The sequence below is a fragment of the Carlito syrichta genome, unplaced genomic scaffold (genome assembly GCF_000164805.1).
Source record: "Carlito syrichta isolate Samal-C Ts95f unplaced genomic scaffold, Tarsius_syrichta-2.0.1 Scaffold304294, whole genome shotgun sequence".
NCBI lineage: Eukaryota > Metazoa > Chordata > Mammalia > Primates > Tarsiidae > Carlito > Carlito syrichta.
This window is the reverse complement of record NW_007248390.1, coordinates 1,750,377-1,767,327: the sequence shown is the minus strand read 5'-3', so window position 1 is coordinate 1,767,327 and position 16,951 is coordinate 1,750,377.

Sequence of the window (16,951 nt, the reverse complement as noted above, 5' to 3'; positions counted from 1 at the left end):
TAAGCCTACAACAGAGTCAGGATTAATACTCAGGATCTGGAAGAAGTGGTTGGTCTTAAGATAATTGTCTGAACATTTAAATTATGTAGTTGTGACTTTTGACAAGGCTAGAAACTTACAACCCCAGTAAATGATCTTTGGTACACCTATTGTCAAATGTAGTGCTTTAGATTTTTTTATGCTATAATGTTTTTCTTTACCTTCATTTTTCATTCTTAAAATAATGTTTTAAATAATGAGTGCATTTACATAAGTTTTTAAAAGTCAAATATAGTGTAAGACTCATAAGAAAAAATTGTAGGACTTCTTTGTTCTCAATTCCATTCCCTGGGCAACAGATTTCTACACTTTGAGCAATCACTAGTAGGGAAGATTTTTTAGAACCTAGTCTGATATTGATACATAACCCTCCCATCCTCATCTCACAGGTCAAACTTGAGGACACAGTCATGTCCAATGGAAAGGCTGGTAACTGGAGTCTGGGAGAAGGTTTCAGAAGATAAAGGAATTTGTTGAAACCTTTTAACATTCATTGTCATATTTTTCCTCATTTTGTTATGATCGGTTTAGTTGTTTAGCTGGGTTTGTAAGAGAAAAATACTTAAGCAAGTATTTTTAACTGAAAGCTCCATACAGACATACTTCAGAGATATTGTAGATTCAGTTCCAGACCACAACACTATATGTGTGTGTGTGTGTGTGTGTGTGTGTGTGTGTGTGTATCACATAATATATAGAATATATTACATATATTATATATCACATAATATATTGTATTACATATCACTATAAAGTGACATACAAATGTTTTATATTCCCAATAAACACAGAAGTTACGTTTACACTGTTCTCTAGTTCATTAAGTATGCAATAGCTTTATGCCTAATAAAACAAGGTATATACTTTAATTAGGAATACTTTATTCCCCCAAAATGTTAATGATCATCTGAATTTATATATCAGTAGGGTGTAAATTTCTGCTGGTGGAGAATCTTGTCTTGATGTCAATGGCTGCTTACTAATCATGGTGGAGGATGCTGAAGGTTGGTGACTGTGGCAATTTCTTAAACTAAGACAACGATGATGTTTACTTCATAAATTGAGTCTTCCTTTTTTTTTTTTTGAGTTGGAGTCTCACTCTGTCGCCCAGACTGGAGTGCAGTGGCCCGCTCCCGGCCACTGCAGCCTCGACCTGCCGGGCTCTGGCGATCCTTCTGCCTCAGCCTTCCAAGTAGCCGGAACTACAGGCATGCACTACACGCCTGGCTGATTTTTTGATTTATTGTAGAGATGAGGTCTCGCTGCCCAGGCAGGTCTCGAACCTGCAGGCTCAGGCAATCCATTCACCTCAGCCTCCCAAAGGCGCTGGATTACAGGCTGAGCCACCGAGCCCGGCTGAGTCTTCTTTTTACAAAAATATTTTACTGTAGCATGCCATGTTATTTATAGCACTTTACTCACAGTAGAACTACTTTAAAAATTGGAGTCAATCCTCTCAAAACTTGCAATTACTTTATCGACTAAGTTTATGCTATATTCTAAATTATTTGTTGTAATTTCAACAATTTTCACTGCATCTTCACCCCAAATAAATCTCATCTAAAGAAACCATTTTCTTTGCTCAGTCATAAGAAGTTACTCCTCATGTACTGAAATTTTGTCATGAGATTCCAGCTATTCAATGACATCTTTAGCTTGCACTTATAGTTCTCTTGCTATTTCTGTCACATCCACGGTTACTTCCTCTACTGAAGTCTTGAACCCGTAAAAGTCATCCTTAAAGATTAGAATCAACTTCTTCCAAACTCTTATTAATGCCAATATTTTAACCTCCTTTCATAAGTCACAAACGTTCTTCCTGATATTTAGAATCTTAAACCTTTTCCAGAAGATTTTCAATTTACTTTGTTCAGATCTGTCAAAGGAATCACTATGCATGGCAGTTATTTGTTTATAAATAAAAGATATTTCTTAACTAATAAGACTTTTGAAATTTAAAAATACTCTGATCTATGGGCTGCAGAATGGATGCTGGGTTAGTAAGCATGAAAACAACATTCACCTTCTTGTACCTCTCCACCACAGTTCTTGAATAATTAGATACATTGTCATTGAGCAGTAATATATTGAAAAGAATCTTTTTTTCTAAACAGTAGATCTCAATAGTGAGCTTAAAATATTCAGAAAATGATGTTGTAAACAGATGTACTGTCATTCAGACTTTGCTATTCCATTAACAGCACAGGCAGAGTAGAACTAACATCATTCTTAAGGGTCTTAGAATTTTCAGAATGGTAAATAAGTTTCAACTTTAAGTCATCAGTTTCCTTAGCCCCTAACAAAAGAGTCAACCTTTCCTCTGAAGCTTTAAACCTGGTTTTAACTTCTTCTTTCTAGCTGTGAAAATCCTAGATGGTATTTCCTTCCAACAGAATGTTGTTTTGTCAACATTAAAGATCGTTGTTTAGTGTAACCACATTCATCTATTATCTTAGCTAGATCTCCTAGATAGTTTCTGCAGGTTCTATATCAGTCCTTCCTGTTTCACCTTGCACTTTCATGTTATGGATAAGCTTCTTAAACTTCATGAACCAACCTCTGCTTGTTTCCAACTTTTTTCTGTAGTTTCTTCACCTCTACCAACCTTCTCAGAATTGAAGAGAGTTAAGGCTATCTTCTGGATTCAGCTTTAGTCTAAGGGACTGTTGTGGTAGGTTTTTTCTATCTAGACCACTAAAATATTCTCTAAATCAACAGTAAGACTGTTTGCTTTCTTATAAATTTGTGTGTTCACTGGAATAGCACTTTTTATTTTCTCTAAGAACATTTTCTTTGCGTTCACAACTTACCTGTTTGTTACAGGTGACCCAGCATTCAGCCTCTCTCAGCTTTTGACATATCTTGCTCACTAAGCTAATCATTTCTAGTTTTTCATTGAAATTGATAGGTGTGCAACTTTTCCTTTCATTCAAACACTTAGAAGCCACTGTAGAGACATTAATTGGCATTATTCAAATATTGTTGTGTCTCAGGGAATGAGGGGCCCACAAAAAGGAAGAGAGATGTGGGAACTGTCAGTCAGTGAAGCAGTCAGAACACATACAACATTTATTATTTGCTGTCTTATATGGGCATGGTTCATGGCATCCTAAAACAATTACAATAGTAGCATCTTTTGATCATTGATCACAGATCTCTCTGAAGGATATAATAACGTGTAAAATATTGTGAGAATACCACAATGTGATGTAGAAACATAAAGTGAGCATGTGGTTGGAAAAATAGCTCCAAAAAGATTTACTCAACAAAGGGTTGTCAAAACCCACTAATTTGAATAAAAAGAGACTATCTAAAACAAGCTATTCCTATACATTGTTTTTTCTTCTTTCTTTTCTTCTTCCTTCCCTTCTTTGTTGTTTCTTCTTAATTTTCAAAGACTTTTAACAACAGTTTTATTTTATTGTCTTGGTAACTTATATTTCATTTGTAGAAAGATGATTTCTGTTACTGTGGTCATTTACCATGTGAATCCACGGTAATTCAAAAAGTTAAGTGATTTTTTCCCTCAGTACACACAGAGAGAAGTTGAGTTTCATGCAAAAACTTCTTAGGCTTGCCTACCTCATTTTGACATGCTCCTTCTTTTTCAGCAAGGTACAGGTAAGTGTGTATTTGCTTGTTTCCTGAATGAAAGATATAAAACACGAATGAACAGCTAATGTAATCTATTGAGCAGAAATACTCCTGTTATTTTGAGGAAATTTATCCTAGGCTTCACTAGGCATCATATATTCTAAATTTCATTCCATTTCTCTTTTGATGGGTGAGCTTCACATCAGATTCAGAGGACAATCTGGCTTCTGTCCCATGACTCTTGCTTAAGACGGCTCCCAAAATAGCCTATCAGCATTCATCAACATAGCACAAACTAGGACCCTGTGTGCTGAAGAAAAACAGAGGCCAGTTGTGGGTGTGTAAACTGATACAACCATTTTTGAAAATTCTTTGGCATTATTTACCAAAGCTAATGAAATGTATATAAGCGAAGACATAGAAATCCCATTTCTCAGTATACAACCAACAGAAATGTCTATAGTCACCGAATATAGGAGCAAAATGCTTCCAAATATGGTGTTGAGGAGACCTACCCAGTGGCAAGGTATTGTGTAGTATTTCCACCATATTTATACAACAGATGTGAATGATCTCAAAAACACGGTGAGAGAAAACAATAAAACAATTAGAAAGTGATGGGTTTTGACTATATATTATTTGTGTTTTAAATATAATTTATTTAATTGTAAATGCCTGCAATTTAATTTTTAATAATGACTGTGTTTAACAAGTTTGAAAAGTTCTGAAAAATTAAGTAATTTCTCATGAGCCTGTATGAACCAGCATCAGTGTGAAACACTGTAATTATGCTTCATTTTGTTTGTTCTTTGTACTATTAGTGAATTTTTGGGTTGTTATTAATTTTTGGCTATTATAAATAAAGCTGCTATGATTAATGTTCTGCAAAAAAAAAAAAAAAAAAAAAACAGAGGCAAGTGTAGATATGACATCCTTGTGCTATTGTGGACAAATCAGGGTCAACTAGGAGAGCCTGCCATAACAAGTCCAGAAAAAGAATTTAAAATAAAACAGAACCCACTTCTATGTCTCTTATTACATAAAATCATTAATTGTATGTTAGCATAATGTGATATCTGATAATCCCATCACTATACCTTAGCCATAACACTCTAAGAGATATAGAAGAGGACAGAAGAAAAGTATATTTTTTGAGTCAGAAACTAGGTACCAAGCTTTATACCACTTAACTTAGACAATATTTATAATTGTATGTGTGTGTTCCATGCTTTATCATTTAAAAACCAACAATGAGAGAGGATAAAGAAATCTGGCATCATTTTTTGAGACAAGCATGGAACAAGGCCCAATGCAGAGGCAAATTAGGAATAAATAGGGAGAAGAAATACAGCAATGAGAATACACCTTTCAGAGAAATATATATGTAAGAGAGAAATGAGATAAGATTGGTCGTGAACTTCTGAGCTAATTGTAGCTATTGATGAAAGTCATCTAAACTGAAGAGTTGGTATTTTAAAAATTAGGGCTTGGCTGGTCCTGGTAACTCAAGCCAGTAATACCAGCACTTTGGGAGTTTGAGGTAAAAGGATTGCCTGAGCCCACGGGTTCGAGAACAGCTTGGGCAACTTGACAAGACCTCATCTCTACAATAAAAAAATAAAAAATTGGCTGGGCATGATAGTGCACACCTATAGTTCCAGCTACTTGGAAGGCTGAGGCAGAAGGATTGCCAGAGCCCAGCAGGTCTATGCTGAGGTGACCGTGAGCATGCCACTGCACTCCAAGCTGGGCGACGGAGTGAGACTTCAACTCAAAAAAGAAAAGAAAAATAGGGCTTGTGGTAGAGAAAGGCATTGTGGTAGAGAAAGTTTCCCTTTAACCTACGTTAAGGTAATCCTTTTGTTAAAGTCCTGACCCAGATCTTGATCTACACAATACCCATCTTCTCTGGTAAAAAGGAAGGTGACATTGATGGTATGGATGTTTGTCTATGTGTCATCAGCATACAGAGGCTTCTCAGGAGTACATGGATGCTGAGATTGCATTAAGAAGAGCCCATAATCTTGACAACCACAAATAAGCCTTCCTGCCTTTCTGCATCCTTCCTTCATCGAATTTTAATGGAGTAAAACATGAATATCAATAACTCACATACTTTTCTCTTTCCAATTGCTCCTGTTTTCATAACAAAATTTTCCAAGTCCGCTTCTTTAATTTGTGCTTTCTTTCTTGAATCTTCTAATTTCCTAACTGAATGTTTTGTTTTTATTGAGAGTGTCCGCTTTAAAAGATGCTCTTCTCTTAATGAAATCTACTTAAATAGTACACATTGCCTTATTTCTTCTCATTTTCTTTCCTCTCTGGCACATCGTCTACTTGGTATCCATAATTGCCATTTTACCTTGCTGCCATTTAACCCACAGTTCATTATTTGCTCTTTTTAAAAAATGCATTTGTGTTAATTTCCTCAGAGTGTCCTCATTGCCAGCTGGCCTGTTCCCTGCAGATTTCCTGTGGCCAAATGTCACACCTAAGCGCCTGCACCTTCCCTGATTTCTCTGAGCATTTGTTTAGACCCTATCAATCATTATCTTACAATAAACAACCACTTTGCAAATGGAGAGCAAGGCTCGCCCAGTGATTGATGCTTTTGGGTGCCTGTCTTTTCTTTTCTTTTTCTTTTTTTTTTTTAGATTTGTAAGGGCTCCCTCCCTTAATTTTGAGGGCTCTGGCTGTAACTGCCATGGCTTATGGGAAAACGAGGCTAAACTGCCAATACCACCACCTCTCTTCTTTTCCTCTTTCTGCATTTCCTTATCGGTTGTGACAATATGCCACAATTAATGATAGCAGAAATACCCATGTTTGATACCGCATGCATCACACTTAGGTGTGATGGATTAGCAATCAAAGAAATTAATTCTGCCATTACAAAGTAACATCTGAACTTTGAAGCTAGGCAATTGCATTGTATAAGGGTCTGTTATGAATTCAGCCATAAATATAACATTAAGCAAGCTTACTTAACACCTAACATTAAGCAAGCTTATTTAGGCGTAGAATAGTTTCAACGTTAGCTTTTTAGTTTCCCAAGCAGTGGCTTCCAATTCTTTTCCACCAACTTCGTTTCAGAGAGGTATAGCCACCATCAAATTTCAAGGTCAGAAAGACATTAGGTAGTGCTGTATGTGTTTGGCCATGTAAATAATATTTTTGATAGAATGTTCATGGGTACAGGTCCTTCAAAAATTAGTATTAGCCAGAATGAGTAGTTTAGCTTTAATGGAAGATACCAGGTTTATTGTAATATGGTTATCTTGACTTGAGAAGTCCTGGAATAACCAGTCAACCCAACTAACTGTATTTCTTGCAATACATCACCTTTGAGGTTATTCAATACACTTTTACACCAAAAATGCAGCTTTGGAACTCTCTTCCCCTGGCCTCACAGATTTGGTTCTCTAGTCTTTCATATGTATTTAGTTGGAGCCAATATATCCCAAACAGCCTTTGGAATTCCTGAGACAGTCAGCTAATGGTCAGCTCAACAAAGTAGAATCAAAACGGTGCCTGAAGACACTGTAAAATTCAGTAAACAAGCAAGACACATAAAATTCTTCCATTAAATTCAGTAATATATTTCACAGGGAGGTAATTTTATATTAAACCCCAGTATACACTGACAAAATCATGTTTCTACAGCCATTGTGGGCAGAGAATCACCTAACATTGATGAATCTATTAGTGCCACCATTCTGCTTGGGGCCAGTGTGGTAAATAGCCATTTCACAGTTAGCTTGGTCAAAAGGTAGATTGTGGATTGAATCCTTAGAGACTTGGACAAGTGACACAATTTTCCTGTCTAGAATGGCGAAAACTAGGCAGGTGAGAGCATAGGAAAAGAAGATTAAGTCAGGAAGAATATTGACTTTTACTCTTTTTTACGTCATCCATAAAAGGGATTTGATCCACAAACTTTCTCTGGTACTATCTCCTTGTTGTAAGGTGCTACCATTCTGATGAAAATACCAAGTGAGCAAAACTCTATGAAGTCTAATAAATATTTCTCTCCCTGATATCCCATTATATTGAAACCAATACAGTAACAGTCTGAATGAATGGGGCAGGTAAAGTATGTAATAAAATCAAACTTGCATAGTATATTCAGAGTCTGATTAATTTATCAGAAGAATGTCTGGATGTCTGGAAAATTTATAGAATCATTTCCAACTGTTTTAAACATACCAACTGCCATTGTATTTGTTTGAATTACTAATCACAAAATATTATTATTTTTAAGATAATTTTTCCTGGCATCTATACCTAGAAAAAAAAATGTTAAATTCATTATTGAATGCATCAGAAATGCTGCATTTTATTATAAAATATTCTGATAGTGATACCTCACAACTGAAACTGTTATTTCAGTCAAATAGTTTAAATGAATAAACTTTTTTTTATTGGTTTGCATGTTTTGTTTGTATACATAGTTGTAATCTATTCGGTGAAACATATATTCATTAGCTATTTTTACTCACAAGTAGCTGAGCTGAGACCTAGGAATTAAAAATAATAACAATGAAAGATTTCTGTTTTCATCATGTCTAGAATATTTTTTAAATGGATTCATGGATGTTAGTTGACTCCATGCTCACAATGGCTGTCAAAGTGAGATCTAAAATGCTTATCAACCTCATTTGATACATGACTAAATTGACATCAGACACTAAGTATGTTTGTAGAAATCCAAGTCTAGAACCCAGGAGTCTTTTAATTCAGTCCAGTGTACTTTCTAATAAACTGCCCTTTTTAACACTTGTACCTTTGTCTTAAGAATATCAAAATCAAAATAAGTGCTCTCAATAAAATGAGTCATTTAAAATTTACCAGAGACAAAATGAACTATATCACATGTAAAAAACTGAATAGAAACTTTTCCTAGACATAATTAACTTTCCATATAAAAAAAACTGCTTCCTGACTTTTACAGTGAATTTGAAAATAAACAAAGTAATGAAATATTATGAATAAAAGAAATCAAATATTCCATATCCTTGAGACAAATACTATCTTGGATATTATACATACCCATTCTTCTAATATGGGCCTCTTGTTACTATGTTTATCTATTTTTGGCTCCCCTAAATTCTACTGTGAATTGACAGCTTATCAGAAAATAAATAAGTTTTGAAGACAAAAATAAGGCAAAGAACTGAAAATAAATATGAAGTCTTGTTTCCTGATCAGTCAATCATGTGACCATGATTATACTGTCATGTTCTTCACAGTTATTTTATCAAGATGGTGATGAAGAAGGAAGGAACATGTTTCACTACATTTACAAAATGCAATTTTTATTCCCCAGAGTGAAGACAGCATGATTTATGTCCATGGAGTTAGGTGAAGTTCTGGATGTTAGTTTCAGATAGTGATATGCTTCCTTAAAAGCCCACATGGAATCACTCTACACTTATAGATGTGTATTGTCCAGATTATGAAATCAAAGAATCTCATGGTGGTAGTACCAATTTTGCATTTATATTTCTAAAACAGATTCTTATAATTTCTCTCATTTTTGCATTGTAATAATTGCATATTACAGGTAGAGTTAATTTGTGTATCTTTTATACCTAGACTTAAAAATGATGCTAAGTTCTTCATTTCACCTGGTCTTGTTCTTCAAAATCCAAATTCAAATTCAATGTAAATGTATCATATACTCATTAATTAATTTAATTAGTTATGCATATATATCTTCAAAAGGAAAACCAGACATTGTTTATATTAAGTGATAGCAATAAGAGGTAAAATTAGGTGGGGAAGAAGTGTCAAATGTGTTGATCACTTGCTGTACCATGATCATTGCCCAGAAGGAAAGGAGAAAAATTGTAGAGATAGAACTGCTCTAGATCATGGTAAGACAAAAATGAGTAATGGAGAACTTTCAATTTCACACTCCTCCTCCTTCTCCCTCTGCCCAACCCATATGCTCACATCACCTTTCTGTCCAAGGGTTTCTCTAGAGAGTCCTAGCTTCCTTCATACTGTCTTTAGACTGCACGTAGCAAGATAAGGTAATATAACAGACTAGGCCTTCTTCTCCTTACCCAGCTAACAACACATAAATTATTTTTAATTACTTAATAGCCTTCTCATTGCGGCATATAGTGATGATTAAGAACACAGGTTTTAAACCCATATTCCCCGAGTTCAAATCATGACTACCCCATACATTAGCCACTTGATATCTAACAATGTTCTTTAGTTCTGTGCCTCAATTGCCTCAGCTGTGAAATAAAATGCAAGAGAACCTGCTCTATAGGCCTCTTATAAGATTCACTTACTCAATATATAAAGTTCTCAGAACAATGACACATAGTAGAATGCATATAGAGTTTCGTGGCTTTCATGTACAAATTAATGTATTTCAACCCTAACCAATGCAAATAATAGGCATTAAATTGTTTGCATGTGATACAAAACAAAAAAGTATTTGAGCTAGCATTAGAACTCAAGCAGACTTTAGAAACTGTAATCTTTTCATGATGATTTTAACTGCTTGAAGAGAATGACTCATTCTATGTGGAGAAGGTCTAATGCTATACCTAACAAAGCTGAGGTTATTTGAAAGCAGCTTCGTACAAGATATCCAGAGACAGGTGTGGATATGTCACTATCCCTCCAATCACATTCTGCAGACAACCGTCTCTTCGTCTTTGTGCATGTGGGCTCAATTTCTTTTTCTAGAGTCTAGAATGACATTTATTTGACCAGTTCCCTAACTAAGATGCATATCACTGATTAATGTAGTTGCTAAATACTCATGTGCAGAGATTACTCTTGCAGTAATCCTGTCTCATGGGAATATAAACCCATTTCTGGAAATAAACAGAAAAGAGAAATTTCTGACAACCGAAATTAATTGTCATAAAAGTCCCAGCATTAAATGCAGTTACTTGAGCTCTCCTTATAACACCTAACAACTCTGATTTAACATACCACACTTGATTATTTGCTTATTCATATCAGAATATATTTTAAGTTTCAAATTAATAAAGAGACAGGAGTTTTGTTTGAATCAGTCAGACTGACATTTCCAAGAAATTACAGATGATAACAATAAAGAGATGTACAAAGTATTCGGACTAAAGATAAAGCATACATTACCAGATAGTACAGATATAATCATAGTGGTGACTGAGTTATCAAGCAATGGTTAAATGATGTTTAGCATTCTCTGTGATGAAATAACTTAGAAAGATCCTTATCGTGCTATATCAAAATAACCTCATTTTTGGCTTGTAAAACTTGATTCCAGTTATCTGGAAAATACCCACTCCTTTATAGCATCAGATAAATTAAATGTTAAGCTAATATGTTCTGTATATAACACAGCTGTTCTATAGTGATTATTAAGCATATACATTTTCTTGTTAAGCTGAATACTCATTCAAATAGATACTGAAATTTCACAAATAGGCTATTCACAAGAAACACTGGTCATTCTCGATAATATGCATCATAATTAGTTTTACAGAGGTTACATTTAATGTTCAGAGTAGAGAAGGAACATCACAGAAATCCAGAAGCCTGTAAATATTGAATCCAGTACAGAAAATAACTTCTGAAATTGTATTCCATTCTTCTGCTCCCTTAGCTCATAATTTGGTTCTGATTGGGAAAGAAAAATCTCAGAAGATTCAGAGGTTCAAATCATATTAGCACACAAAAGTTTGGATGTGCCTTCAAACCTCCTGGGCCTGAAAATATTGGCTGGAAATGCCACGAAAAACAGCTTCTTCACAGCGTTCCTGGCAGTTCGACTCCTGCTCCTGGCTGGAAGTTTAAGTGCAGAGACGCATGAAATTGAACAATGATAATAATAAAAACTTTTCTGAAACCATTTTAAAGCTGCAAAAAGTGGGATTTTAGGTCTATCTAATCTAGGGGAATGGCTCAGGTACAATTTTATAGTCAAATGGGTTCACCTTCTTTCCTTCTTTCTCATTTGCTTTCCATTGCATGATAATTTTACCCCATTATTAAGGAATTCAAACTTCAGCACCACTGAACTGATACCTGCTAATTATTTGGACTTTGATTAGTTCATCTGTTGGCTAGCAAGACCCCTTTGTTCTGTCCCTTCTTTTTGAGCAATGGGAAAATTAATTCACTGAATCTTGCTCTTCTCTCACATCTATGCATGAATATGCCATGAAAGAAATGGTTAAAGTTATTGGATAAAGCATAATAAATTTGGGAGACTGTCTTTGCGTCTTACTGATCTCAACCCCTCTCCTTTTTGTTATTAGTGGGGAATACAATATTAGAGTCTATATGCAGGATGCTCCCTGGGGCCATTTCTAGAGAAATAATCTTTATGTTAAAAAAAAAAAAAGCGGATACTTTAGCAGTAAAACTATCAAAAGATTCTTAAAATACTCTTCTTAACAAAGGAGACTGTGAAAGGAAAAATGGTTGCAACCTTATTTGTCCCTTTTTCAATCTGGTTCCTTTCTCTTCCCTTAAAAAGATCTAAGCATTGTTTCTGATCATTTATAATCTCTCAAAAGGAATGTTTATGATACTTTTAACATAAGCAGAGGTTAAACATCACCTGTTTTACTCTTGCAGCAAAGAAGTAGACCCTTCTCAGAAACAAATTCTACTGTAGTAATTTAACTGAGAGTTTTTCTGGGGAATATCTTGATGCAGAGTCTCTTGATTACGCTTGAAACGTGAGTTAAGATGATACAAATGGTGAACAAAAAATATATTTATTCATTTAAGTACCTATGACTTCATATAGAAGTTAACAAAATTTCTAATAGTATTTTACAAAACCAATTATAAATGTTTAGACTCTATAAAAGACTTTTTTTAAAGTTGCAAAATAGCAAAGATTCTTTAATAATTTACTCACACATGGCATTTTGTGTGACTGTATAAGTGTTCTGTTCATTTTTCCTCCCAGACATATTCATTTAGTCAAAATTATTTTTATATAGATGGATTATGGTGATTAGAAATTTCCAAAGGAGTTTGCATTCACAATAAATACTGATGATTTTAGCCTACTGAGAAGTTGTTTATACCATTTTGTTTTCCTAGTTTGAGTCCATAAGTTTAGCTTTAGAAGTGGCAAGACCAATAAACCATGAAAGAACTATTTTATGGGTGATGCAGTAACTCAAGGTGCAAGAAAAAAGAGAAAGTAAAGAATTTTGAGAAAAGACCACTATTGATAGTTTCATACAGTGAATGGAGTCTGCCTTCATCTGTGGGATAATTAGACTGGGAACTACAAATCCATTGCAATACAAGGCTTTCCATACAAGACAGTTAATGCACCACTGGTGAGCTAGTAGGAATAGTTTCTGTGATGCAGCCTAAGGATGTTTTCATTCAGCTCATTTGCACTTCAAAGCTGAAGTCAATAATTCAGGCACAAGTAGGTGCAATTTGGACTATTTCCTTTTTGTAGCATATGAACACAAGCTGAGAAAATCTCTAAATTCATTTGCACAAGGCATTACTGGCCAGAGTCAGCAAAGCGGAGACACCGCTAGTTTCATATAGGTAAGTATTATTGCTATGAATAAATCCTTTGGGAGTTGGTTGCGGGGAGGCCCCGCATAAATATGTTTTGCTCATTATGGGTGATCAATGATTTTGTTCCATAATACATAAGGATATTCTTTGTTTTACAACAGATCTCAGAATCTTATCTTCAGCAAAACACTTGTGTGGTGAATTCACAAGCTCAACCATGGATTAAAAAATGTTTGATGAGTGGGAAGAAAGAAAAATGTGTAGGAAAGTTGAGCTCTGTCTAGGTCAGGGACAATGTGGTTAAATTATTATGAGAAAATACATGAACCAGAAAAGTGGAGGGAAAATGGAAATTATAACCTATTTTGTTCAAACATCATCTAATAAACACTGTCACTGGTCACTGTAGTATCATGTAACACTTATGAAATGTTGCATTTCTGGTACTTTGTTTTCTATTATATTCAATCCAAATTCTACCAAAATGTGTTAAGTACCTGTTTTTGTACTGAAACTATATATCCCAAATTTCACAGGACAATCTTGCAAAAAGTCTGTCCCACCATCATATTATGTCTTTAAATATATGTTCCCCAAAACAGAGTCATTTATTAGTCACTGTGTTAGAGAATTTCGCTGGTGTTATTTTAGAAGTTACTCTCAAGGTTCTGTGAGAAATGAGTGTATTTGAAGTGACTGGCTCAACCTGCTGAGCCAGGGTTTTTTGGTTGTTTGGTTTTTATCGTTTGTTTGGTTGGTTTTTTGCTTGAATTACTTTTAAGTTAACACTTACTGGGTGCCATCTTTGCACCAGGAACTGTGTGAAATCCTTTGCATGTATGACCTCATTTACTCAATACAGCATTCGTACAAGCAGGACATTAGCATTGCACTCATTTTACAGATACAAAATTTGAATTACAAAGAGGTTAGGTAACTTGCACAAAGTTAAACCATTGCCCAGGTTTGTTTTTTGTTTTTGTTTTGTGTGTGTGTGTGTGTGTGTGTGTGTGTGTGTGTGTGTGTGTGTGCAGAACAAAGATCTTAAACCAAATATCCTGATTTCAAAGTGAGTGTTTTAATATTAAATGAATCGCTATGACACTAGATAATTATTACACTTCTAATATTTCTTAGAATACACACCAAATGAAGAATTTTTGAAAAGAGAGTCTCTCAAATTCTGATAATGCCTGCCTGGCTTCTCATAAACTTGTCATCCTGACCCTCTCCCACCTACTCTAGCTCTGTCTACTAATTTTCCTACAACCATATTTGTCTAAATCAGATAATTTTTTCATTGTCCCTTGAATACCCCTTGGTCAGTTGAAAGCACCATGTGTTTCCCTGCCTGAAATGTCACCTCCTTTATTCTTTCTCCACCCTTGAATACCAAGCTTGAGACATATTCGGGGATTCTATCTTATTATTTTGGTCTTTAATTAAATGATTCCCCTGTCCTCAGTTTCATGGGAATTTTCAATAAATTATATTTTGTCTATTATTGCCTGGTTTCAGTAGTCTTGAGAACTTTTCTTTTTCTTTTTCTTTTTTGAGTTGGAATCTCACTCTGTCACCCAGACTGGGGTGCAGTGGCCGCTCCTGGCCACCGCAGCCTCGACCTGCTGGACTCTGGCGATTCTTCTGCCTCAGCCTTCCGAGTAGCCAGAATCACAGGCGCGCGCTACCACGCCCGGCTAATTTTTTTATTTTATTGTAGAGATGAGGTCTCGCCTGCCCAGGCGGGTCTTGAACCCGTGGGCTCAGGCAATCCACTCACCTCAGCCTCCCAAAGGCGTGGGATTACAGGCTGAGCCACCGAACCCGGCTCTTGAGAACTTTTCAATCTTTCCCAAATCTCACACCTATATCTATGATCATCTCATTCTTACAAGGAATTATTTGTAATCTTTATTGAGTGGTAGACTTCTGCCACATTTTATGATAGGGACTTCACATAAATCCTTCGAACTACTCTGTAAAGTATAAATAATTGTGATAATTTTATAGAACAAAACATTGAGGCTTTGAGAGATGGGTAAATTGTCTAAGACAACTGTGGCACAGTCAGGAATCACAAATCTGATCCAAAACTCACATCTACGTCACGTCATACTGGCTATTCCCTTAGAGCAATACTTTTTAACTGATCCTTTCACTAGCTCATGTGACAACTTCAAAGATCTCCCAGTGTGGAAAAAGAGTCTAGAATGATCTAAAATGAGGTTCCGCAAATGGAATTTCAGAAACACTCACTTGATTTGGGCAGACAGGAAGTCTTTCTTTTAATCCCTCTAAGCATGGCCTCAAGAATAGAAATATGCACATCAGTAGACTCACAGGTGATCATTTCTGTTTGGGAAACCCCACATCCTTAAAAGATTTTCAACTATGAGTTGTGTTGCTGCAAAAATACATTAATTTAAGGCAGAATTTTCCACAATGACATTCTTCCCCCAAAATTACATGCTTTCTTTTGTTTCAAAGTTATTGTCATCATCTAACAAAAAGAAATAGTTTAAATTAATCAAAAGAAAATTTAGGCTGAACATAAATTAAAAAAAAAAAACCCTGCTAATGGTGAGATCCGTTAGACTCTATTAGAATCCCCATTGATTGAGAAGACTGCCATTCCCATTTAAGAGAAGACTGCCATCCCCTGGGGTTGATTCTGAGACAACCCCAGGCCCAGGGAGAAAGGAGCATATGGAACCCACAGCCCCGTCAGCTACTAATGTGGATGATTTTTTCTGAATTTCCTCCTTTTGCCTTCTTGTCAACAAATCCTGCCATCATTTCACTCACATCTTTACAGCATTTTCCAGAGCTGTTAACAGAAATCATTTCACAGAGAGTGGGAAAGATGTCATTTTGTCATTTTATTGGGGGAGTAGATGGGAGAACAGGCAGTCTCTGCTTCCTAAGGCTTTCATGATGAAAAAAGAGAAGGAGAATGAGGCCTGCCTGCTAGTGGGTTGGAAGGAACAACTTTGCTTGGCAGCATTGTACAGAAAGAGACTGGAAACTCTCCAGTCAGCCTGTCTCCTTATTAAGTAGAAGAAAGAACAGTTTGGGACCACATTGATACCCCCAAACTTACCAGCACTAATGAGCTGTGTGAACTTAATCATCACATTATATCTAAAAGGTAAGAGGGAACTTAATGATCATCAGGTGTAACCTACTTCTTAATGCAGGAACTCCTTTTAATTACAGAATTCCTGTGAGATGGCCATTGGAAGCTCATTATTTCATTGAACTCTCCATCCCATGGTTAGCTGTTTCATTTGTTAAGAAACTCTTCCTTTTACTGAGCCAGGATATTCATTCATTAGTGTCTGTTTCCCCTTTGGAATAATAATAATAATGTATGGTAAAACAGTAGTAATCATAATAATGATGACGAGTTGCAGCATTTTTTTTTCTATGGGCCAGTTGTGTAATAAAAATTTGCATGTGTTTAAGTCTCTATTTATCATCAGAAATACTATATATTCAGACATAATTATTTGCTCCTATTTTACAGAAGGAGGAATTGAGATATAGAGTGCGTGAGTGAACTCACTGAAGGTCACAAAACTCTTAAATGGAGAATTAAAATTTGAACTCAGTCTTGTTTGGTTGCAAAGCTCTACATACAGGAGACACACACACATACACACACACATACAAACAAAACCTCTTGCTCCTTATTTAATACATTCAAAATGTACCGCCTCTTTACTCATCTTTTTTCCAGGTTACCTATCCAAGTTTCCTTAAGCATTTCCTAATTAATGTGACTTTCAGTTACCATATGATCATA